The sequence below is a fragment of the Sitophilus oryzae genome, unplaced genomic scaffold (genome assembly GCF_002938485.1).
Source record: "Sitophilus oryzae breed Bouriz unplaced genomic scaffold, Soryzae_2.0 scaffold_179_pilon_pilon, whole genome shotgun sequence".
NCBI lineage: Eukaryota > Metazoa > Arthropoda > Insecta > Coleoptera > Curculionidae > Sitophilus > Sitophilus oryzae.
In genome coordinates, this window is record NW_022146501.1 from 2,040,109 (window position 1) to 2,067,811 (window position 27,703).

Sequence of the window (27,703 nt, forward strand, 5' to 3'; positions counted from 1 at the left end):
GTGCAAACAAACTTAAAGCTACTAGAGACTTGAATATCTGTTTTGTCGGGTATACCTTATTAGCTTTGATTCAGTTTTTGTTCTTTTACTTTTTTGGGACAGAATTTTTCGATAGCCGTTTGACTGGCGCCTTTGATGTTTTCGTATATTTCGTCTATCGTAGTAGTATTTTAATAATTTAGATTTGGGGCTATACATTCCTTATAAAAATCTTTGTTTTTAGGAGCTACCCATTTCTTGTAGTTTTTCTTGAGTATCATGTTAGTTCTTTCCTTCTTTATATTTATTTTTACCTCGGCTCTTACAATGCGGTGATCGCTTCCTGTTTAAAATAAAATCTGTTTAATACACTAACGTCTTTGAGAGTCGTTGTAGCTACATTAGTGTGTGTTTCACGAAATTCTACGAAGAATAGGTTTGTCGTGGGCGGCATTCGGTAAACTAAGGCATATACTGAGATCTGATATTTCAATATGTTTAAGAAGAAAGGTCTTTAGCGTGTGTCTTGCCTGTCCTCACTGCGGCTCATGGAGCTGAAACACTTACTTTGACAAAAAAGAACATACATAGAATACAGGTCATGCATCGGAAAATGGAATAGTCCATGTTGTTAGGATAACAGATGGACGGTGGACAAAGAGACTTGTGGAATGGAGACCAAGACACGAGGCCTAAAAAAGCAGAGAACGACCTCCTAGTCGATGGACAGATGATATTAAGGGAGTGGCTGAAAACTGAATTCAAGTAGCACAAAATAGAAAGAAATGGCTAGAGTCAAGGGAGGCTTTTGTTCAGCAGTGGACGGAATAAAATGATGATGATGACCTTATTATCACTTCTGTCTAATTGTAAGAGGATATACCGTGTGGTGCATCGGAACACGGGACAGGAAATCCCATGCTAATTTTGAAAAGGTAAAATATTATCTCCCCAGATGATTTTATGCAAAAGTTGTATTAGACTTTCTTAAAGAGGCGGTAAAGTTGTACTTTTGTGTAGAATTTCGTTTCATTTGGAATAGTCATTTAAAAGTTAGTGTAAAAATCTACCTCCAAATTAGTAAAATTTAAATACGGCCCAGAGAACGCTACAATTAAAATACCAGCAAAAATATGATTTTGTCATTGTCAAATTTGATATCACATTTTCTTTACAAAAAATTGAAGGTAACAAATAATAATTTTGTATAAAATAATTGTGGTTTTCGCAACTTCTGAAAAAGATACGATGGTTACACGACATTTTGCTAGAAATAGTATTCCCGCTGTGTTAGATATGTTCGCAGCTCAGTCTCCGGAAAGCCTATACCGAATAAGTTAACAGTTTAAAGAATAAACCAGAGGTTTGAATCCTTCTTCTGTGTTTAAAACTAAAAGCACAGCTAAAAGCACATGGAATTGTGAAGACAAAAATAATTGAACAGAAGGAAAACGAAAATGACTTGAATATTCTTCACGTTGAAGAAAAGAAAAACGTTGACTGTCTATTGGGGAGAATGGCTATTGTAAGCAAAGACCACAGTCCACAGGACCTTTCGCCGAATGACTTCTTCCTGTGTAGCATACTCAAAAACCATCTTTATGGGCATATTAAATACAGAAATTTAGATGATCTGAAAACGATATCTCTGTGGAATGCTAAAGATTCTCCCCTTAACAGCTCTGTATTGTGAGGCATGAATTTTACAATCATATGGGGTATTGTTTGGTTGTGAATGGGGGATTATGTAAACATTTTAATAATAATTAGTACAGTATTTTCTTGTAGATGATCATTCCAATTCGGACAAAAATTAACCACCCTTTCCAAACCAAAAAAAAACAACGCTTTATTGTGTACAAAAAGCCAAAACAGCTTCATCGACAAAGCATTCACGAAACAAAAAAGCACAAAAACAAATATACAAATAATAAAAAAAAAATTTCATACTATACAAAACAATTCAAAAAAATTTACGTCATAAAATTACAAATAAAACATATATGGACATTGCAGAACACAGGCGTATCTAGAAAATTTTACAAAAGGAAAACTGTAAATGGGTAAAATCATGTTAGGTATATATCATAAAATCAAGAGTTATTAAATATTAAATATTAAATACTAGACCTTTAACCAGTGTATGAGATGATCAAAATTTTAAAATTCAAAATTGTTCATGATTAAACATCAACAAAAAAGTCGTTTATCGCATATAGGGCTCTCTCCAGTAAGTATGATTTCAGAGCTTTGCGAAATGCGGCAAAGAATGAGAGTGACTTGATATTCGAAGGCAAATGATTGTACATTTTCTTGGCATTGTACAGTATTGAGCCCTTAACTAGTTCTGAGCTCGGGGTTGGCAGATAAATATCGTGCTCCGCATTCCTAAGTGGATAGTTGTGAGAAGGCCTTTCCGGAATAGAGAATATGTGCTTGCGGATTAAGCAAACGGATTCAAAATGAATAAGGAAGGAAGAGTCAGCATTTTGAAATTTTTAAAGAAATTCTGGCAGTGAGTTCTACTGTTTAGTCCCAATAAGTATCGAACTGCTCTCTTTTGAAGTTTGAAAATACGATCAAATTTTGTCGCGCAGCAAGTACCCCAGAATGGAAGGGCATAACGAAGATGCGACTCAAAAAGGGCATAATAGACCATTCTAGAGGTCGATGAGTTAAGTTCCTTAAAAACTGATCTTAGAGCAAAACAGGCAGAGCTTAGTTTCTTTGATAAGGCTTCGATGTGCAAGTTCCATTTTAATGAGTGGTCTACAACAAGTCCTAAGAATCTCACAGAGTCCACGACGTCAATAGTGGTGTTATTAAGTACAAAAGGTTGTATAGTACTTTTATGTGACAAAACTTTAGTTTTTGAAAGGTTGAGGCATAGGAGATTAGAATCGCACCAAGATTTAATGGTGCGTAAGTCACTGGATATAGTATTATATAGTGCCGTAACATCTGGGCCGCTCCAAGTGAAACTAGTATCGTCCGCAAAGAGGCAGATTTTACCGCTAATGTCTATATTTGCAATGTCGTTGATAAACACCATATAAATGCTTATAAACAAAAAAAATGTGACATCGGATTTGACAATGACAAAATCATATTTTTGCTGGTATTTTAATTGTAGCTTTCTCTGGGCCGTATTATTAATATTTAGTAATTTGAAGGTAGATTTTTGCAAATAACTTTTAGATGCCTATTCCAAATAAAACGAAATTTTAGACGACAGTACAACTTTAACGCTTCTTCAAAAAAGTCTTATACAGTTTTTGCATAAAATCATCTGGGGAGATAATATTTAACCTTTTCAAAATTTACATGGGATTTTCTATGTCCCGCGTTCCGATACACCACACTGGTTTCTTATTAGAGTTAAAAAAATAGATTTTTTGTTCTCTCAATTTTGGATGTCGTCTATCGAAATCACCTCATCCCTGCTGGGTCCTGATTGCTCTAATAGTTATCAGGCAACCTATCAACTTTAACGACACTTGCTTTTAGTTTTTATGGACTGTTGGCTTACTCTAAGATACCCGGGCAAAGAACGTGTCTACGTATCACACCGTCGATGGTGTATGTATACTGTATACATATTATTTTGACGCGGAGCCGTTGGCTTCCGGGCCGGCCGACTCTTGCTGCCGGGCAGATGTGGCGCGTGAGAATGGCGGGAGATTTAAAAAAACCTCGTCGGGGGGCCGCTCATAATTGAAATCCATCTGTGGCCGAGTTCGGGACGGTTTTATATGGCTCGCTCGCCGGGATAGGGTTATAGGGCAGCCTCGCGTCGGTCGGTGGCGAAAACGAGTGGGCCGAGAGTAAATACCACGATTTAGATTCACGAGTACCGGGTACCGTTCGATGACGGAATGGGAAAAAGTGTGGCTGGCGGTAGAGGTCGACGGGGTGCATGCATTAAATTTCCTTAAACTCTGCAAAATTAGTTCAGATGCTTAACTACATTATTTCCACTACTGAAATAATATAATAGTTAAGGTTTTGAAGGTGAAAATTTGCAGTATTTGTTCTTTCCCATATGGATTTTTCCGATTCATACGGACCACCCGAGCTTGTAGATTGTAGATTTTATGAAATGGAGCTTTTTTATTAAGTTAATCATCGCCAACTTATAGTGCCCCTCTTTCTTGAGTTATAACTCCTCATACGGTGTCAAAGCTTTGACAAAAGCCAGAATCTGCGACCATTTTACAGAGGTTAGTTCTCCATCTCAGTCGACCATATCAGTCGTACCAAAGTTTATGGCATGAATGGTTGTTGTCTCGGCGCACTCAGTGATGAGATTCTCCATTTTCTCCACAGAATCTGCATTCGCCGTTGTTTCTAGGTTTCATCAGTCTGCTGAGTTGTTCATTGAGCAGGCAGTGTCCTGTTAAAAACCCAGTGACAAGCCAAAAATTGTACTTACTTAAATGAAGGAAAATATTATCTATAAGTCCTGAGAAAATTATTTGAGCGTTTTAAACCGTTGGGTTCTTCAGTTCTGCTTTAAGTTGGTTTGACTTTAAGCTGGATGAGATTCCTTAATAAATATAGGTATAGAAAGCTTGAAAAGAAGGCCTGAAAGATGGGATAGCTTTCCCCCTAAGCCTATCAGAATATCTTGTGGGAATCTCTTAAACTAACCGGATTAAATCACACACTTATAACAGCAATACAAATGATATATAAAAATTCTTGTTCCTCAATAAAAACTGGAAATAAAATATCAAAACGATTTAAAATATCAAAAGGATTAAGACAAGGGTGTTGCCTGTCCCCAACTTTATTCAAAATATACGTCAACCAAGTTTTAAAGCAGTGGAAAAAAAAAGTGTAGAGGCATGAGCATACCAATAAGTGAAGATTCTTGCTTATACACTTTGCAATTCGCTGACGACCAGGTTATTTGTGTAGGAGACAAAGATGACTTAGAATATATGACACGAAAACTTAAAGAGGAATACTAAGTTTGGGGACTGGAGATGAATATCACATAAACTAAATATCTCGGCGTTGGATAGGATCAAACAGCAATAATAAACATGTAACGAATACAAATACCTAGGCGTACTTTCGATAAAACCGGGAAAGACGACAACGAAATAAACTCGAGAATAGTCAAGGTCAGAAATGCAATAAAATGTCTTAATAATACACTCTGGAGACAGAAAACTAAGGATTTATGATGCGATAATCAAGAGCAATCTGTTATTTGGGGCGGAAACATGGAGATTAACAAAGAATAACAAAAGAGAATTACTGGCGGTATGGAAAAGGACGGGATAAAGAGATCGGCACGAACATCAAGACTGGATAGAGTACGAAACAATCAGAGACAAAATGAATAGACAGAAAACTATTGTGAAGGAAATAGAGAGTGCCCTACTGAAGTGGTATGTGAGAAGGATGGACAACGCGCGACTGCCTCAGAAGGTACTAAACTGGCTTCTACAAAAGAGAAGGAAACAGGGAAGACCAAGGATAGGCTGGATGGAGGGTTTCAAGAAGGCGATGAGCTCAAGTGATCTGGCATCGCACAACGTCGAAGAATGTTTTAAAAGCGATTCTTATATATAGAAAGTTCGAAAAGTAGGCCTGAAAGATGTGATAGCTTCATCAGAATGTCAGAATGTTCTAGTCTTAACTAATTATAAAAATAAATGGAATGACCCTCAAACAGAAGCCTAAAAAATCCTCAAATTAGTCCGGACTCTCGGAATTTCAAAGTTGACTAACCTTCTGAACAATGAAACCGAAAACATACTCGATACACAATGCAACATTTTTTCTCTGGCAAATATCCCGGTATTTACCACCATATGGTGCGAAAGCGCTTCCTGGTCGCTCCGCAGCAGCGGCTCTTTGCGTGGTACCGTGGTACCTTCTGCGACAATATTTTCCGCTTAGCGGGTAGAACGGAGCATTATCATTAGTCTCGGCAATCTATTATGTAAATCTGGTTCGCGGGAGCCGATAAATCGATCGCTATTTCTGCTCTTGGTCGTCGTCCGAGAGCCGTTGTTGTTGTTGTGAATTTCGAACGAGAACGGACGGGCGAGCGGTACCGAGAGCCGATGCTCGATTAAAGCAGTACGGAAGCGATTGCGGTCCGGCGGACTTTTTCCATCGATCATGGTGCAAGACGCGGAGGAGTTGGGAAGCACGAGATGTATCGGAAAATAGGATATTTTGAGACTTTTTTAATTTTAATGCAGATTATATCTATTGTGTCCCCCTTTCTTGAGTTATAACTCATCATAGAGTCTCAGGGCTTTAACAAAAGCCAACATCTGAGACGGTTTTACAGAGGTTAGTTCTCCATCTCCGATATCAGTCGTACCCAAATTTATGGCACGAATGGTTTTAGTATTGACACACTCAGCGATGAGGTCTACTAATATTTTTTTGTCTTCGCCACAGAATCTGCATTCTTTCTAATTGTAAAACTCATTCGTCGGTGCACTAGCCTGAGGAAGATTTCAATATTGATTACTCCATATGTAAGAGGACCATCAATTCTCGTCAAATATAGAACAACTAAAAAACTAAGAAGGGCCTTAATAAAAGCAAAACCGGAAATATCAAAGCAAGAGAAAGGGCAATACAATATAAGTGGAAGAAAGCACACTTCAGAGATCTAACAATAATAAAATCTTTAACAATCCAAATATGGAAATCTCTACGATATATAAAATATATCTATATCTATGTGGCGGATTCATCTATCCAAAAAAATCCTACGAAAATCTACAAAATAAAATAGTTATTTTTTGTAAACAATTAAGATTGTTCTTAAATTAATCTTATTTTAATATTCTATTGACAAAACATTAACCGAAATACAAACCCCAAATCATGGACAGAATACACACAATGATAACAATACACAATATATACAACTTACAATTCTATACATATGAGTCGTTTCGGAAAAAATATGAAGGATAGGAAAACAATATAACATACGAACATCTTTCAAAACACAAAATACACTTAGATCCATTTTAACACACACTAAACCAATGAACACTGAACAACAAACAAAAAATGTAATATACAAAATACAATGTGAATTGTTGAATGCATTGCTCATGCATCTGTAGATGTTAGTAATGTATGTTATGTATGGCAAGCGCTTCTTTGGTTTGAAAGAACATAACATAAATAAACATAACATACGGAAAAATTGATCATACAGAAAGTTTGAAGCTTTTTGGTTTTACCTTATTAAGTAATTGTTACCAGGTAGTTAATTGCTAATTTTGAAGTATAACTTGATATAATGTAATTTTTGAGAGAACGTCAAAGGTTTTTGTAGACGTATCTTTAAAAAAAAATAATGTGTTCTCGAATAGTTGCATTTAGCTATTTTAAATAGTTTTTTTCTTTGTTCTTTGTATTTATTTGCTTCCGACGACGGAAAGAGATAAACTGTCCGGAACGTTAAGCAATTTTTTTTTGTCCGTTAGGCAAATTTGTTTATTAGTAAGCCACTGCTCAATAACTATTTTATTTTGTAGATTTTCTTCCAGTGGCGAAATAGCCAAAGGATTTTTTTGAATCTACGATATATGACATCTCTTATAAAACTCATGTCATCCACAGAGTCAAATCCCTCAAATAGTAGTAGTGGGAACTATCGAATGAATACTATCGAAACATTCGATAGTTGCAATTCATTCGAATAATTCGATAGTAAGAAAACATTCGTTGAAAACTATTCGAATAAAAATTATCGAATAGATCCGTCATCTGCCTTGAAATATTGTATTCTAGTAATTCGGCAGCAAAAACCATTCATTTATAAAATTCATTCATTTATGAAATTCATTTATTCGTCAGGATCGATTATAATAAAATATTAACTGAATTTTAGTTGTCGCCCGGCGACGTAGGTTTAGAAACCCGACAGCGGTCGGTGGCAATGCTATGAAAGAAGCCGGCATCTTTGATTTTTGCGGAGTCAGATATAGATAAGGACACATTATTTTTTTTATTGAGGTGCTAGTATTTACACAGAAAATACATTATGAAGGGCGCTGTTGCCATATTTTGGTAGTAGTTGATATTAGCAAAGAATATTATTGTTTGGCTTTAGTTAGTTAGGGATAGTATGTCTATATATTCTGCATTTCTTTTATTAATATTCTGTTGTTACACTGCAATAATACTTGTTATTTTGGATGTAAGAAAATTATTTTTAATGTTTTTAAGCAAAGACTGGTTTAATAAATAATAATAACAGCAATAATTTGTTATACCTATTAACAACAAAATTTAAAATGATTTAATATAAATATTTTTTTTTAGTAGTAGCAAAATATAAACAACAAATTAGATGTCAAAATTATTTATATTAGATCTTATTTAAAAATAATATAGTCTCTAAATTTTTTGGCAACGTTGGTTTATTAAATAATAATAATTACAGAACTAATTTGTTATATTAACAACAAATTTTAAAATCATGAAATATAAACATTTATTAATTTTCTAAGCATGCAGTGTAATGGAACGAAAATATAAATAAAAAATTAGAAATCAAAATTATTTATATTAGGTGCTTTATATTACTATTTAAAAATTATATTTACTTTTACTGGCATTTACTTTAAAAAATAAATGAAATATTTCTTCGCAAAAACTACATGTAAGAGAATTAGCATAAACAAAATATAGACATCGTTAATTTTTTTTTTAAATTGACACGTGTAAAACTTTCATTTTAATTTTCTCACCCCATAGTTTGAGTTCGATAACCATTTACTTAACCACATTACTTAAATATGATTACTAAGTTCAACTAATTCATATTATTAAAACATCTACAATACAAATATGTATTTTTAAAATTAATTCAAAGTTCATATCATCTCTCTTAAAAATTGCTACTTCTCAAAATTTCCCATTAAAAAATAAATCATATACCATATAAAATTAAATAATTGAAAGATCGGACTACGGAAAACCATAAAAATTTTCGGAAAAATTTTGACCACCTGCACATGCACACAATCGTCAATAAATAAAATTAAAAAATAACTACTATTTTAGTATTTTAACTATTTTAATAAACGCAAAAATAGCACAGTATTTATACGGCGAAGTTATAAAAGTTTGGAAGAACTAATAATGCACTGACGCATACAAAAATCAAACGAATACTAAATTTCATTTTTCATTTATCAAAAGCATTCGATAGTCGTGGCGCAACGATAACCATTTGGTCGCACGGCGAGGTTGTCACATATGCTTTAGTATACAAATGAATGAATGATTTTATTCGAATAAAACCATTCGATAGTTGAAATCATTCATTCATTAACCATTCGATAGTCTAATTCATTCGATAGTTCCCATCGCTATCAAATAGCAATGGACAGGACACCTAGCAAGAAGAACGGATAACAGATGAACCAGAAAAATTACAGCACGGTACCCACAAGGAATTAGGAGACCTAGAAGAAGACCGAACCTGAGATGGGACCATGATATTAGGAAATTAGGAGGGATAACTTGGGCCCGCATAGCCAACAATAGACAACAATGGACCCAACTACAAAGAGAGTATCTAAATATGTGAGGGAAGCTACACCATAATTGGAAATGGTTGAATAAGCCGAAAAAGATGATGATGATAAACTCTTCAATGCGAGGGCATTCTCAGTGGACAACCATAACAAATCAACTTTTTCACCGGTGAATGTCTTGACATTGATTATTGCTTGTGAATGACTTAACTTTTGACATAATTTCTTTCTGGGTTTCTTCACATCTTAATTTTCCTTCTCGAATAATATATAACATTCATAACACGTAAGTACCTCCAATCGCTAGGGATAAGGCAGCGACACCGGCTACCGATCGTCTTGTCCCTGCTTCTTCATTAGTACCCGATCTCGCCGCTCGTAAATAAACAAGTACCGACCGTGTCCCGGCGAATATTTTCTTATTACGACTTCGCGAGCCCGTAAATTTCCCCCTTCGCGTCGGTACTACTATTCACGTCGTCGTCGGTACCGCCGCGGTCTCTGACGTTATAGAGAGCTTGGGGAGGTCATCGGGACCAAGGCTGATGATGGAGGACGGGCAAGGACGTTCGGGACGGGTTAACGACCAGCAGGCTGGAAGAGCGCCGGGTATGGGTTTGTTTGGATGTATGATGGACTCGCACAAATGCAGAATATTCTTTATATTCGCAGAAAAAAAAATCGCGGGTGCTTGGGAAGGCTCGAAAGAAAACAAATATGTTTTTTGCGACGTTTCGCGAGTTTATTGTCGCTTCTTCAAGCACCAAAACCTATATTAATCCAAAGGCCTAAAAAATATATGTTTATTCATATAGGTACAAGTTTTTGTCAGTTTTATGCATAAATGACGTCGATTTTTGAAAATTAGAATCCATTGTCATTCTGCAGCTGTCTTTGACGCAGTTTTTTTTCGATCATACGGTATTAAAAATTCAACAAATTAAGTGTTTTGTGTTAGTATAAATGTTTCCGGAAGTTGACAGTTATTAAGTAAAGATATAGATACAGATAGACCAAAACATATAACACATACCATAAATCAAAGAATTTTTAAAACTACATATAATAGTAGGTAGATAATTTGCTAATCTGTCGTTAGATTTTTGAGCCGTTTTCTGTAAGCTAGAACAAGCAACTTGTCCAACCTGCCTACACTTAAGCTGGTTTGTTATACAAAAAATCAAGTCACCCAGCACAGTGAAATAACAATTTCCTAGTAAGAGACTTGCTACGGATGGTTTTGATTACTTTTGGTATACTATTATACTGTTCTGAAAATATACTGAATTTTTTTTCCAAACGCACAAATCAATTCCCAAGAAAAATGTGTCGAATTTTAAACTAGACTATTTGAAAATCATTTTCCTTAATATAAAAATAAATTAAAGCTTTCTTAAGACCAACTGCCAGTAAGCGTCATTAAAAAGAAGAGTTCGGGCCACGCAAATGACGTCAAGGGCTTGTCCTCGCCAAAATTACTATTGATTGTCTTTCCCCAGTCGTCTTTGCCACAGTTTTTTTTCGATCGTTCGGTAGATATTTCCTCAGCACTGTTAAATATAAATAATTTTTAACATAACTGCTAAAAATAATATATGTACTTTTAACACCACTATCATAAAATGAAATTTCAGTCACTAATAGCATGTGTTAAAAAATTATACATTTACTGACATAGCGAAAAAAATATCTGATAAAAATAGATAGATGTAACAATTTTATTATGGTTTTAAACAACTCAAAGATGGACAAAGTGCTATTTAGGGCACGAATGTTATAAGTATTTACCTATTAATCCTAATGCGATTAAGTTAATTATTTTCGTACTTTGCATGCAACTGGGTTGCTGAGTTTTATGTGCCAATCGACTTAAGCACACAAGAAACTGTTGCAGGAAACGTGGCAGACAGGCTGTCTTATTTCTAAAAGAATATCTCACCGGCTTAGATGCAATTTAATTAATTTATTGCCAGAAGAAACTGGCCGAGAGTGGAGTTTGTTATGTCTAACTGGACAATCCGTGACGAATATATCGGTCATTTCTAGCATTACTTAGTAGATATTATTTTTCAATTAGTAAGGATATTTTTAATTTAATTAATATTTGATTTAATACAAAAAATAGACTATTTGATACCTATTAAAATTCATAATTAAAATATGCCCAAACCGTATTTTTAATCATATCTCAATTTTTTCAAGTGGGACAAAAATGGCTTGCTTATTAGCATATTTGGAAAAAGCATTTTTGGGAATAATTTGGTACCACACTCTTGGTATTTCGAGTCAAGTTATCGTTATGAACCGCATGTTATTATTTCAAATAAACCATATGCGAAAAAGTCAAAAGTTGACATATGTTATGTCATTCTATTCAGATTGTCATTTTCTATCGAATACAGTAGAAATATACCGAGGGTCCCATTTAAAAATCAAAAATTGTAGTAATTTCCGGTGAAAGAGGAAGTCACCAAAATGTTATGTCATATACTAACATAACCAAACTCTTTTTTTTTCTAAAAAAAAACACAAAAAATTTATACAGGTGAGCGACTTTTGAGACCCACCCGGTATAGCCTGTCCAGCAGTGGCGTATCCAGGATTCATGCCTGGGGGGGTCAATAACTCAATATTATACCTAAATATATGTTTTGAAGTGAAACGAACAAAATTCTTACAGCTTTAATGTATATTAATAAATAATATTTTTTTGCCTTTAGCTGTGTATTTTTTCTAATTTCGAAAAATCGAAAGTAGAGAAAAAAAAATAAAACTAAAAAGAAAATTGTTTTGCTTTGTCGTAAAGGGGGAGAGCTGCTAAAGAGCTTAAGAGCTTGGTTAGCTCCACTTACAGCCGGTTTCTGGGCCTACCATTCATCAGGTGGGCTGTCCAGAAGCTGGTTCTCACCGATACGGCAAGTAAAACTTTTCAATATCAACAGACGATACGGTAAAGTGTCGGTGAGATATTAGTGCATTCCTGTCATATCAATATATGTTTTTTTTATATTAACAAGTAATTACCTACCTAATTACAGCTAGGTACTATGGTAAATAATCAGATACAAATAAAATTAAATAACAATATCCAGCTTTCTGGCTTTTGGCCTGCATTTCATTAAGTACCTCTTCTGTACTGCCAGATATTTCTGGATACATACACAAAAGGGACAAGCCATATAGTCTGTCCTCACTTACGGTGTTACGTAGGTAGGACTTTAACAATTTTAGGTTTGAAAATTGGTAAAGTTAAAGTAAAGTAAAAAATCTTAGGTAGGTACAAAAAACGGTAAACACATTAAGAATAAGATGAATAGGGAGATGTAAGAGTATTCCCTAATATAATTATACGCCTATACAACAATATAAAAAAAAATAAAAATAAAAATCTACCTATAATGGTAAATTACATTATAGTTTTTGTGAATATGTAATGGCAAAATATAAATTGGAACGGCGCGCGTCGTGTCTGGAGGGGGCAATTGCCCCCTTTGCCCCCCCCCTGGATACGCCACTGCTGTCCAGCGACGATTTTGGCAAGCTAAATCAGAAAATAGATCAGTACGTATTTATAGTCACTCACTGGCGAAAAGTTATTCAATTATTTCTCTCGATTTTTAACTGAGATCTACCGCACGCTACACAACCACCTATTTTACAGTCTTTTTCGATAAATCGCAATAGTATCACTGTTAATTTAAGTTCGACTTAGACTAGACTTACTACCTTTAAACAACTATCAGTTGTAGAATAAATAATAAATAACATAAAATAAGCTCAGTAAAGACTGAAAAAATCCACAAAATTTCAAATCAAATTTAAATGTGTCAAATGAATCGTCAAACAGAACTGTCAAGGATCCCCACCCTAGAGTCCTCTTTCCGTCGACCATGCATGAATACATGGATCGAATTATACTCCTTCCTTGATCTTTTTATTCAAAGGTATTAGACGATCCTTGATCATTAGACGTTAGTTAAAATATAAGTACCGTCCGGCCTACCCGCAAGAGTGCCATATCTCGCGAACCGATGCGAATATTATTTCGCTGTCCTCTCCGTGGGCTCGTTACCGTCCACTTAATAGCGTCCGCTTATATAATGGACGTTAATATGGGCGCAGATCACGAGGCCCAGACACTGGCATCACCCATCTCGCCCAATGTTCACTTTCTGTCTTCTACGATATAAACATCCGAGCTGGATGCACCTCGCTGCGAGCGCTCCGCGAACTCGTCCATTTGCACCGTGTTTTTTTGCGCTCCTCGCACTACAGAAATAATAGATTACCGTGTACGGGGTGTTGTATTAAGCGACAGGTAATACTTGGTTTAAAAGTGGTGATTTTATCGTATAGAGGGGAATCAGAATGAATTTAATAAAAACTAAAGTAATGTACAGGGTGGGTCAAATTCGACGCTTTTAAATGGAAACACCCTTTTCTATAGGAGATAAACAAAAACTAATATAGGTGTCTGGAGCTCAATTTTCGTCAAAAACATGATGGTGAAAACCGCACATCAATATCTGTTACCGTTTCGGAGTTACGGGGTGTTTTTCAAAAATGTGCATTTTTAACAAATCGCTGTAACTTTTTTGCTATGGAAAATTTTGTATTTCTATGAAAACATTTCCAAAGCATCTTTTTACGTAGAATTTAATTGTTTAAGTATAATTTTTTTAAAATTAATAATTTAAGAGTTATCAACAGAAAAATTGATTTTTTATATGGGACACCCTGTATATTTTTAATTTATTGAAAAGAATTTAAAATTACTTTTCCAAAAATACCTATAACACACTTGATATTTTGCTCGATTCCTCTTCGAGATATAGAGTATATAAAAATTCGCCCGCTTTAAATAAGTAGGCTTTGAACGGCACCGGCTGTAATGCAAAAAAATTCTAGCTGTGAGCATCAATTAAAACGGAAAGAATATTTGCTATGAGAGATGCAGAATTTTATAACAATTTAAAATATATTTAACCAACATCAACACATTTAAACTATATCTCATAACAATAAAAATAAATAGCAAACCAGGACATGAGATTTTGCTACAGTTGTCCGACATATCGACCGTCTTCTGTTATTCTTGCGGAATTCATTAACTCAGTGGGAATGAAAGATACCCTCTCATAACTGCTAAGTATTTCTAATTCTTGTCTAGATTATACAGAAGAATAAGGAACCTTTATTCTTCCGCAAATATATCCATAGGATTAGATCCACGGGCGATAAGTTAGGCGGCCTCGACGGCCAACGGCTGGGTTCTTGGTCAGCTATTCAATTATTCTTGAAATTGGCTGCAGAAATTTGCTGATAACTTCAGCGTTCAGAGGCGGTGCGTCGTCTTGCTGGAAAAATATGTTTTCGAGTTCCATTAAGGGCATATCATCAATGAGGGGTCCAAAGCCTACTAGTTAAAAGTGGCGAACTTTTAAAAAATCTGTATTTCGAAGAGGATTATAACAAAATATCAAGTGTGCTATATTTTTGGAAAGGTAATTTTAAATTCTTTTCAGCTAATTAAAAATATACAGGGTGTCCCATATAAGAAATCAAATTTTCTGTTGATAATTCTTAAATTATTAATTTTAAAAAAATTATACTCAAACCATTAAATTCTACGTAAAAAGGTGCTTTGGAAATGTTTGCATAAAAATACAAAATTTTCCATAACAAAAAGTTACAGCGATTTGTTAAAAATGCATATTTTTGAAAAACACCCCGTAACTCCGAAACGGTAACAGATATCGATATGCGGTTTTCACCATCATGTTTTTGACAAAAATTGAGCTCCAGACACCGATATTAGTTTTTGTCTATCTCCTATAGAAAAGGTTGTTTCCATTTAAAAGCGTCGAATTTGACCCACCCTGTACAACAAAGAATATTATTCTTCTACTATTTCCAGTGTTGTGTTATTTAATAGGATGTTTTTTCTGTGTACTAGTTCGTTGTGCATTACTTATACGATACGATAAAATCACCACTTTTAAATCAAGTATATTTTGGACAACTAGGTAACATTCAGCTCGGGATCTTAAGAATTAAGTTAACATGGAGGACTCATGGAAGAAACTCAATCAAATTCAATTCTAAAATGCCACTCTGTCTAAAGAAGAAAACAGTCGACCAATGTGTACAGGGTGTCCCATTTTGGTTGAAATCATAAGGTATCTCCGTTATTAGTGAAGATAGAAAGGTGCGGTTTGCACAAACCTGTCTCACTTTTTCGTCAAACGGAAGATGCCGTAAACAAAATTTTCATAGCCCTCTTCGTTTCCGAGCTACAGGGTCTTTTTGAAAGTTTTGCAATTTGGGACACCCCCTGTATCTCTGTTATTGTTAAAGCTATCGAGAAGGTGAAAACTGTTTATTCTAGAACTGTTTACGTGGAATACAGTGGCGTAGTCTGGTTTTCTACCAAAAAAATATTTTTGAAAATATGAACTAAAGTTATGTTTTTTTTTAAATGGAACACCCTCTATATTTATAAATCATATGATCTCTCTTGCCATAAGCTTCTCAAAAATATATATCACTCTATATTTATTTTCACTATTTACTGCAATATTTAAAAGTTTTGATTAAAAGATCATATTTATTAGTAGGCCATGATTGATATTAAAAGAAACTAAAGAATTATTAAAAGTATACTGTTATCTGTCTCTTGTTTTATTTTGGGAGCCGCTAATAAAGTCTTTATATATTAGGGAAACTTAACTCTCTAGCGCTATTTGTAAATCTTGGAATACGTGTATACATACGAATAATCTATCGTATCGGAAATTTTAGATATTCCTTTAGCTAATTTACGTGAAATATACTTTCAGCAAGATGGGGAACATTCCCCCTCATAACTATGAAAATATTAGAATACTGTTAAATTATTATTTTTCAAATCAATGAATTGGAATCAATGAACATATATTGATAGCCTCCTCAATTCCCGGATTTTGCCGTTCTCGATTTCTGATTTTGGGGATTTTTGAAATACGAAATATATCGTGGGCACTACAACCTACAACAATGTCGAACACCTGAAAAATGCTTTAATAATTCAAGCTTTTAGATATTTGCAAACCCATTCCGTTATAAAAAAAAAGAAAAATATATTCACAGTTTCAGTTTCAGTTATTTCAAAAGTAAAATATATCAATCCCAAATTAATTTTAATATGTGTATGACTATTTTAGTAAATACCATTTTGATTTTTTGTTATTTATCACGGCCTACTAATAAGAAAATGATATATTTTAAATATTGCAGTAAATAGTAAAAATAAATATAGAGTGATATATATTTTTGAGAAGCTCATAGCAAGCCAGATCATATGATTTATAAATATACAGGGTGTTCCATTTGAAAAAACATAACTTTAGTTCATATTTTCAAAAATATTTTTTTGGTAGAAAAACAGACTACGCCACTGTATGCCACGTAAAAAGTTCTACAATAAGCAGTTTTCGCCTTCTCGATTCCTTTAAAAATAACAGAGATACCGGGGGTGTCCCAAATTGCAAAATTTTCGAAAAGACCCTGTAGCTCAGAAACTAAAAGGGCTATGAAAATTTTGTTTGCAGCATCTTCCGTTTGACGAAAAAGTGGGACAGGTTTGTGCAAACCGCACCCTTTTATCTTCACTAATAACGGAGATACCCTATGATTTCAACCAAAATGGGACACACTGTACTTCCAGTTCTGACCAATGCATGCAAAACTTGGACACCTCACTGCGAGCGCTCCGCGAACTCGTCCATTTGCATTGTGTTTTTTTTTGCGCTCCTCGCACTACAGAAATAATAGATTACCGTATATGTATGATGATTTTTAGTAAAAACTTTTAGTAAATTCGTCTCCAGAATCATGCCACGTGTACTGAAGTTTCACAATGTTGCCACATTGTGCATTACTAAGTTTGGATACTTTCAGTTCATTCAGACCTACTTCCCCTTAAAGTACTTGCACTTATTCAATAAATACTCTGTATACATACCTGGTTATCCTAAATCTGTAGTCTGCCTTTAATATATGAAATGATGGGGACAAATTATGTCGGTACCTTCGTTGACAGTTCATTTCTTGAAGAAAAGCCTGGGTGTTCCGGTACTGAAACAGAAATTTAATAGTTTTTTTGTAAATTCGCCTAGAATTAAATTAAAACCAGCTTGTCAGTGGCAGTCAATACCAGGAGGAAAGGTTGAAAAAATTTGGTCAAAACTGTATTATAAAATTGAAGGATGCAGGGGAAAAACTTGATAAGCGCCAATTTCTTAATTTAAGGATTTTACAATATTATAATAGGTCTAACTGGTCCCTACAATATGTATAAGCTCTGCAGGGCAATAAGTTGTTAAATCCTGAAGCTTAATTCAGAACCTCGCAATTAGGGTAGAAGGGTTCGTTCCTTTAATTTCAATGTAAGCATTCAGAACGTCAAAATAAATGGTAGACATTTTCAAAATTTAGAAAAAAGGGGTATAAATGACTTTTTGTTTTAAATGGACTTTGTGTTGTGTAAAGGGAAATAAAGCAATTTCTACACTCTCCTCCACTTAGTGCCACTGTAGCCAAATGGAGCGAACACTCCACTAACTGGACCAGAACCTACATGCCAAACTAGCGTGTACCCGCGACTTCGTTTGCGTCGAATTAATCATTTGTAATGGTGATGATAAAGCAAAGCAAGAATTTCCATTAACATACAAACTGGATAAAATTTTCTCACATTTATGTCAGCATGAGAAAAAACAATATGGCGATATTATTTGAGGGGTAGTTTCATCTCGTTGGAATTTGACTTTCGAAAAATCCGTTTGCCAAGCTTTACGTTATAAGCTTTTTACGTCAAGCAGTTTAAGCAGAATCGTGGTTAAAAAATTACCCAACTTTTTGGAACACCCTGTATGATTTTTTAAAAAAATTTAATACATGTAAAAACACAAAATAAATTATGCGTGTCCAAGCGTTTTCCCAAAAGACTAACCGTTTTTTAAATAACAAATATTGTAATATTGGAGGGGCGTTTTCACCCTCTTGGAATTTGAGATTCGAGAAACCCCTCCTTATCGAACCTCTACAAAGACTCCCACAGTCAAACCGTATGCCAAAAATCAGCTCTAAACGTCATGCAGTTTAAGCAAAATCGTGATTACTCAATGGTCATATATGTTATAAAACACCCTATGTAATTTTTTAAAAAATCTTAAAATATGTAAAACAACAAAATAAAATATACATGTTTAAGAGTTTTTCCGAAAAACTCACCGGTTTTTAAATAAAAAAATATTCTAATATTTCAGGGGTGGTTTCACCCTCTTAGAATTCGAGTTTAGAAAAATCCCTTCTTATCGAACCTCTACACCCTAAAGTCAATCCGTTTTCCAAAAATCAGCTTTTTACGTCAAGCGCTTTAAGCAGTATCGTGATTAATCAATGACCAGATTTTTCGAAACACCCTGTATACATTTTTAAAAAATCTTAAATATGTAAAAAACAAAATAAATATGCGTGTTTAAGCTGCTTTTTTCGGAAACTTGACTGCTTTTGGGTTAAAAAATATTGTAATATTTGGGGGTGGTTTGACCTGAACTGGAATTTCGAAAAATTCCTTCTTATCGAACCTCTACACCCTAGAATCAACCTGTATGCCAAAATTGAGCTTCTTACGTTGAGTGGTTTGAGCAGGATCGTGATTAATCAGTGAGTCAGTCACTTAAGGATTTTATATATTAGTATATATATTAGGCTTTTTCTATGGATGTAGAATGTAGAATGTTTAGGAGGGGAGTTAATCACCGCGACCTTATAGATCTATTGTGTGTTCCCCTTTCTTGAGTTATAACGAGTTATAACTCATCATACAGTCTCAGGGCTTTAAGAAAAGCCAGTATCTGAGACGGCACCACAGAGGCCAGCTCTCCATCCTCGACATCAGAAGTACCAAGGTTCATGGCACGAATGGTCGTCGTCTCGGTGCACTCAGTGATAGCGTGTTCTGGTGTTTCCCCATTTTCCCCACAAAATCTGCATTCTGCTGTTTCTCAGTTTCAGCCTACCGAGGTGTTCTGTTGAGGAGACAGTGTCCTGTTAGAAACCCCGTGACAATCCGAAGATTGCTTTTACTTAAATCAAGGAAAACCTTTAATTTTTCTCATTATAAGTTCTAAGGAACTTTCGAGTGTCTTAGACCGTTGGAGGACACCCATTCAAAGTTGCGGATGGAGTCTCCAGATTCTTCAGTTCCGCTTTCAGTTGGTTCCTGTTTAAAAACAGAACGGTTCTGTCCAGTTAGTGAGTGTTCGCCTTTTCTAGCTAGATCATTTGCTTTTTCATTGCCTTCTATCCCTTGGTGAGCAGGCACCCAGAGTAGGACTTTATTTTCTTTGCCTAATTTGTTGAGCTTCTCCCGGCATTCTTTTTGACCAACTTCGAATTGATGGTTACTGAGTTGATCGCGTTAAGTGCTGCTTGACTATCGGATAGGATGGCACTTCTGTTGATAGTTCCTATCTAAGATAAATTGTACGCATCTTCGATAGCGCAAATTTCTGCCTGAAGGATGGGGTAGGCTCATTGGTTCGGAGTATTCAGTTTTCGGCCCAAATACTCCTAACCCTGTCCCTTGGTTTTGGAAGCTATCCGTACTCACATCATGGTATGGTCTTTTATATGCTGAGTAAGCACTTTCTTCCAACTTTATTACTCACTACAGTGAGGTAAACACCTCAACTCAAAGTTAAATTTTTGGTATGTCATTCACTGGGAGTTGGAGAAGTGGGAATTTTCTTTTTTGAGGGTGCGTTCCCAAGCCCCTGACCTGGTACCCAGTACTGTTTCAGTCAGTAACCATTCTAATCATTGTCGCATTGGCATAACCACTGACGACAATGTGCAGTGGTGTTAGGTCTAGAATGACCTCCATTAAGCTGCTGTTGGATTATGTTCTCATGGCACCTGTGATGCAGATACATGCCAGTCTCTCTGTACTTTGCACAGGTTTTGCCTTGCTGTACGTTGCTCTAGTTTGTATACCAAGCAACTGCTCCATAAGTAATCATGGGTCTTACTATCATGGTATACATCCAGCGCAAAATGTTATGGGCGCAGCCCCACCCATTTCCCGCCAGTCTTCTTACATCATGAGAGCCTTTGTGGCTTTGTTGGTAATGTTCTTAATATGCCTGTTCCAGAGAAGCATTATCCAGGTTATTCCCAGATATTATTTCTACTCCTGTGATGGCAGTATTTCCTTTTCCATCTAGATGGATTCTTTTCAAGTTTTTCAAACTTCGCTGGGTGAATGGTACTACTGCGGCTTCATCTGAGCACACCAGCCTGACAGTCCTGCACCATCTCAGCGATGTGGAATCCCTTTGATAATATCACACAGGGTGCCTTCATGTTTCCCCCCGTGCAATGATGTCATCTGCGTACCCTATGCAGTGTATTCCCGCTAGAGTTAATTCTTCCAGTAGTTCATCCACTACCAAGCTCCACAGTAGGGGAGGTCACTCCACCTGTGGAGTTCCTTGCGTTGTTTTAACAACTACAGTTTTGGTACCTATCTCAGCCTCTGCTGTTCGTGTTGAGAGCATTTCCCAAAACCAGCGAATTATCGTACTGTTCACCCCTCTTGTTTCAAGAGATCGCTTGACCACCTTGTGAGGTATACTTGTATTCATTTAAAACTTCCCAATATGGCGGACGATTGTATGGGAGGCTTAAAAAACGAAAATCTCTAAACTAGAATCGACTGTACTTCAAATCGTTCGAAGTGATAATCTGTGGTAAATCCAATTGAACTCTGGATACCCATTGACATTGACGTGTACGGTTCCTTTTCTAAATATTTTCATTATTTTTTTAGTTTTTATTCACAAATTCTACTTGATTTTGTTCTTTTATTTAACCTGCAACCTGCAGTACTAATTATATAGTTATAAATAATCTTTTCACCGATCAAGAGTTGACGAATAGGCTGGAAGATATTCAAAATGTGTAAATCGCTTAAAAACGTATTAGAAAACATTGGCTCGTTCATAAATTCGTGAAAATAAATTAGTCCAGATGTTTGTAAAAGGTATTATTATAATTATTTTGAGAAGTTTCCTCGTATCAGTAATTTTCAGGTTTGTAATATCTACTATATGATAATAAATAGATTAAAACTTATATTTCAGGAAACAGCGCGGGCATTACAGATTGTTGTAAATCAGTTTTAAAATATAAAGAAGGTTTAAAACAGGTTTAAAAGTTGAGTTGGTAGAGAAGACCTAAATAAGGTAATGTTGGTAATGGGACCAAACATCAAATAACACTTGAAATATATAATTATGTACAATAATTGTAAGTAGTTTTTATGAATCTGTTTGATATCTATTGCATTGTTTTTATATTTCTTGAAATATTTTTTTACTTTACAGGATACACAAGGAATAATAAAAAATACAATTACTCACTAAAAGCACTTAAGGTTTGTAATAGATGTAGTTAGAATATCAAACACCAAACTAAACCAAAAATTATGTTTTATTTTACTGGTATTCCTCACATTTGAAGGGAAAGTCATTTCATAAATAAGCAGGACATTGTATAGTACACTCTATATTAATAATTGTTTTTTATCCTATACTTGTTAGTTAACGCATCACTTACTCGGTATAAAATTTAGTACAGATTAACCTATAGTTGTGGTTGTGATATATTCTGATGTGTTTCTGGCAATTTAAAATAAGTTAATATTTAAACAAACATTTCTGGCTTTCCTGGCAGGAGTGTGGACACAAATTTAATAAAGGTATAATGTGGATAATGTTCTGATTATTACAGTTTGCATGGATGTTTTGGTATGTTGTTATTTTTAATAAAGTATATTTAATGAGTTTTTGAGTATTTCTTTTTCCTTCAGAGGATTGTGTTCTAATCTTTATATATTATAAATTTTCATAAATTATATATACAAAATTTATTACCTTATAATTTTTTGCTAAATACTTTGTAGTTGATACAGTTTAATAGTATATAAAAGAACTATTTAAATAAGATGTTTGAAAATATATAGCTGTTTTTGCACACATCAATTTAATTTGTGATTAACTGTACTGAAAAAAAAAATTAAGAGAAATGGGGTGATTTATCAACTACAACATGAAAAGCATCATCCTATTTCCAAGTCTTCTATTAATTTCACTTATTAAACAACTATAATTATTCAATAATCTTGATAGTTCTAGGAACTCTCAGATATCGTCAAAACATGAAAACAAAAATTTACTTCCTATAGTTCTTACGTCCCCTTAACTGAAATATAAGAAATAGGGGAGTTAATATTCTCACTGAGAAAGTTTATAAAATACCTTTAAAATCTCTTCGGATCTGCGGTAAAATACCTTTATTCTTATTAAATAATTTCAATAATCTATGTTTTTATTTATGACAACCACCTAATAACCTAACTTTAACGTCAACTTGACAATCCTGAAAAATATTATTGTTAACCAAAGAGTAAATCAATTTCTGAATTCAATAACGCCAACTTATTTTTCATTAAAAAAAATTACCAATTTTCGTAACTAGGTCGGCCATATTGAGGAACTTTTAAAAGAATAGTACTATATATTGTCAAACGCTATTTTTCTATGGATACAACTGACTACCGCAAGCTGTTTCTAGGATATTCTATTAGGTAAGAATTTAAATTTTGTTTTTTAAACATTGTGAATGATCGCAAACTAAAAAGTATAAAGTGTAATTGAAATCACTATGTAATTTATTCCACTAATTGCGAGGTTTTGAATAAAGCTTATGTATATGGCTAGTTGTAAAAATATAAAATACACGGAGAGAACCTGAACCGCCAGCCGTCCAGTGCTCACCTGTAAAATTAGTAAAATCGCGCTTTTCGTGTTTTCCCCTGGACCCTACAATTGTAATTGAGGGGCTTAGAATAAAAGGTGTACAAGTGACTTTTTGTTTTAAATGAACTTAAGTACAGATTTAGATACTTTAGATACCTATTTATGTAGCATAAAGGGAAATAAAGCAATTTCTACACTCTACTCCACTTAATGCTACTGAAGAATTTACTTTAATTCCATTTTATACCAAATATGCGCCAATTTATACCAATAATGGCGCCTAAAGTATTTAAATGTGAATTTAGAAAAAAGTCTTGTACCCCTTTTATTCAAATATCTTTTTTCTTTTTTTTTATTTCTCGCATTATTATTTTTTAATGTAATTTCTGTTTTAATGTTTTATCTCCAATATTTTTTTCTAATAAAAATGTCTATCAAAGAACATGGTGCTTGTATCCTGATAAGTACCCTCTGTAACCCTGTAAGTATATATTTTTTCGAAATCTCCTCCGTATATACTGTTAATGTTTCAAGCGCGCCTAGCTCGAATATTTCTGATTAACAGCCTTGCTTATCGGCAGGCAGTATCCCGCCAATGCGGATAGGTGGCACCATTAGCGGCATCTTACGTCCGCGTTCCGCATATTTTAAGGGATGCGGAAAGGGGCAGTGCGGGGATGAGCGGGGGAAATGACTGTCTGCGTCTTAGCTCATTAACCGATAAGTATGCGAAATTAATAACTTAAGTCAAGCATATGAATCCTAAAATTAAAAGACATAAATATTGGAAAATGGATTGAGATAGTTGATGGCTATTGTGTGTGTATGGTAATAATTTATTTAATTACTGTTAAACATTCTGATTGAAAAATCGACTTTGTATATATACTTGATAGTATATTGTACAAATAAAAATAGGTAAAAAAGTTCGTATAAATGTACGTCGTAAAATGATCAGTTTCGGAGATAATACAGGGTGTGAAGTGTCATTTTTATTTCGATTTTCTCCAAATAATTTCTGAAGTAACATCAATATTTGGATGAAAATTGGTGTCTGGAAGTTTTTTGACATGATAAATTTGATTTTGATGTCAATATGACTCCTATTTGTAGGGGGCGCCTAAACTTCTACACCCTGTACCTCCGAAACTAAGCATGTTAGGACATACATTTATACGAACTTTTTCCCTTATCTTTATCTGCAGAATATGCTATCGAAGTTTCCGGAATACAGTTCGCACCACAATGTATTATGGGTATTATTCATTTCGATTAACGTCATATTTTTTACAGTTGTTAAAGTATGACATTTTCCGATAACTACTATCACCCTTTCCGTATCCGTAGCACTAAACTGAATAAATGTTGTGCTTCTTTAACATTCTAAAACAGCAAAAAATATGAGGTTAATTAAAATTCTATCAATTACAATCTATCAAAGAATGAAAACGAAATTATATTACCATAGAAACGTGTTTTGATTTATAGGACTTACAGTATTATAGGGAAAAATTCAATCCTATTTTCATGTTTTTTCTTTTATTTTCTCTAAAACGATATGGATATTTGGAGAAGTATAAACGGGATTAACCATTTTAGAATAAGCAAAAATTTTTATGAAGAATGCATTTTTCTCAAAACGTCAATAAAAAGTTTTTCCTCCCATACTGTATAATTAATGTTAACTTTTGACAAGTTTTATGTCAGTAAGTTTTAGTAAAAGACGTCTAGAGGTTGACCTCGGCTAAATTATCATCGCGCGATGGTACTTATAAATATCGTTCTTATATTACGTTTATTCCTATTCTACTAACGTTTCCCGAAACATCTCGAACGTAAACGATCGTAGGTTAATTATTTCCATTGTGCCCGTTTATTGCGTCTATCGTTTTTCCTCTTGGACTTACTTAAAATTCCTCGCCAGGGACAGGCCTATTCTTTTCTCTAATTTTTCCGAATGCGTTACACGCCAAAGGAATATGTCGAAAATAAGAAGAAGAAACTAAGTGAGCGCATAAATAGGGTCTAACAAGACACACGTATATACATATACACCTATTCGAGAAACACTGCCCACTTTTCTTTCAGTAGACGTTGCCGCGGTGTTCTATTGCCTCGTCGGCTGTACCAGTGGCTCTCAACATTTTATTCTGTAGGTCTGTTTTTGAAAGAACGAAGCGGACTAATTGATAATTTTGAAAATATCGCGGTTCCAGTAAAAACTCTTAAAATAAAATCACTTTTAATATAGCAGAGAAAATATACTTATTAAAATAATAGTATAAAATAAACTAAATATTAAAAAAAAAACTTAAAAATGATTTATTTTAGGTATAGGAAATAGGAACATGCATAATCAAAAAGTAATGATTTGAAAAACCTTTTCACTAGTGAAATAAAAAAGTGGGTTTCCATTTGAAAAAAACGATTTCTGATAACTTTTTAATCGCTCAATTCCATGACAGCTACAGCTAATATTTATGACATTCGAACAATTTGAATTTTGAAATAGATAGCCTCATGCCTTCTGTTTATGCCACAGCGGCTGTGGTAATAATTAAGTTTGTCTTTTTTTTGACAGGCAGTTTTTTCCTCCAAAAATTTTAAATTTTTTTTTTCTCAAAAACGGTTAATGTTAGGTATAGAGTGTTTGATATCGAAATTCATAAAATTTTGCAGAGAATTTAAGTGTGTAATAAAAAATGGGTGCCCATTTAAAATAAGAAAGTTGCTGTCAACTTCCGTTATTTCCGGAAGTGCCGCCATATTGAAAATATATTTAATCGATAGATCTCGTTGTGAAACAGTGATGTGCAAAAAGTCTCTGATCTAGATATTGTAGTTCACTAGAAACTTCTAATGCACGCCCAGCCTCGGACACCCTGCATAATACCTTTGTCAGATGAAATAAATAAGGAAAAGCTTTAGCACTGAATGCGTCTTCAGCTTAGACTGAATGTTTTGGATTTAAAGAAAGATATTTATTTTTATTAAGGTGAGTCTTAAATAAGTGCAAATATTTTTAAGGGTAATATATTTCGACCCCAAAAACAACGCTTATCAGGATCTTAAAGTTTTAGTTAGAAAAAGATAATATCTTCAGAATATGACAACATAGGTAGTAGATTAAATTTACATGAAAGAAAACCCAGAAAAGATCCAGCGATTCTCAAAATTTACGCGAAAAGTATTTTTTTTTTGGTAATTTATAACTATCTCAGTATCAATATTCTATTGGTATATATCTATTTAACTTCATCGAGATCTACTAGCCCAGTGAAAATATTTGCACTTATTTAAGACTCGCCCTGTATAGGCGGGTCATCTCAAACTCTTAAATATCGAAAATAAGAATTATAGAATTTCTATGCCAAGATCTGACTCATTCATCCAAGATACTAACCTAAAATATACTTGGTAGACACGACTAAATGAAACACTAATTACTAGACACAGTACTCACATTTTAATAGCAACTGTATTTTTTGGCCGATGATGAAATGAAATAATTAGAATGGACTAAACGTTCTCTAACCCAATAGCCAGTGAGTACATCTCAATTGCAAAACCTCTAACGATGAGTCCCCTACCAGAGGTTTTGCAATCAGAATGGACTTGCTGAGATTTTCAATATGACCACTAGTTATTTCATCAAACTCGAGGTAAATGGCGTTTTTTTTCTCGAGGTAACTACAGTTGTACAAATTCAAAAATCGAAAGCAAACTTGTTAAGTGTTGTAAAGTTATACAGGGTGAGTTTCCTACAATGTTCTCTATGGGTATCTCGGAAACTACTGGAGATAGAGTCGGTTAAATGGAGAAGGAATTGCAGTTTTGTGGGATCATAAATATGCGTCTTTCAGATTTTTAAAAAAGTTCTGAAATTTCTTTTTTTCGAAACATCCTTAATAAGCCATCAACTTTTTCAAAAATCTAAAAGGCGTATATTTATGACCACACAAAACTACAATTCTTTACCCATTTAACCGAGTCTCTATCTCCAGTAGTTTCCGAGATACATATAGAGAGCTTCTTCCTACTCTATAATAGGCAGATTGCCTGTTCATTCTTCACATCATGCCTACAGTTTTTCAATCGATGGTAAGGTTATCACACCATCTATTTCTTGGCCTTCCCGTACTTCTTCTTCCCAGTGGTGATTTGTCTCGAGCTGACCTTACTATTCTTCCCTCGTCCAATCGGCTTATATGTTCATTCCATTCGCGTCTTCTGCTCAATACCCATTCATTAATGCTATCCACCTTGCATGTTTGCCTTATATTTTCGCTTCGTTCTCTATCTAGCAGCGTTTTACCTGTGATT

The 27,703-nt window shown here is 34.4% G+C and overlaps 1 protein-coding gene and 1 long non-coding RNA gene across 3 annotated transcripts in view; one reads left to right on the plus strand and one right to left on the minus strand.

Moving 5' to 3' along the window:
• LOC115882669 (autophagy-related protein 16-1) overlaps window positions 1-27,703 on the plus strand; it is a 627,679-nt gene that overhangs the window by 419,852 nt on the left and 180,124 nt on the right. The window lies entirely within an intron of this gene.
• The window catches only part of LOC115882670, a 158,420-nt gene that overhangs the window by 3,296 nt on the left and 127,421 nt on the right, over window positions 1-27,703 (minus strand). The window contains exon 3 of the long non-coding RNA XR_004050228.1: window positions 17,518-17,630. This is a non-coding gene — a long non-coding RNA (uncharacterized LOC115882670). The remainder of the gene's footprint in view (window positions 1-17,517; window positions 17,631-27,703) is intronic.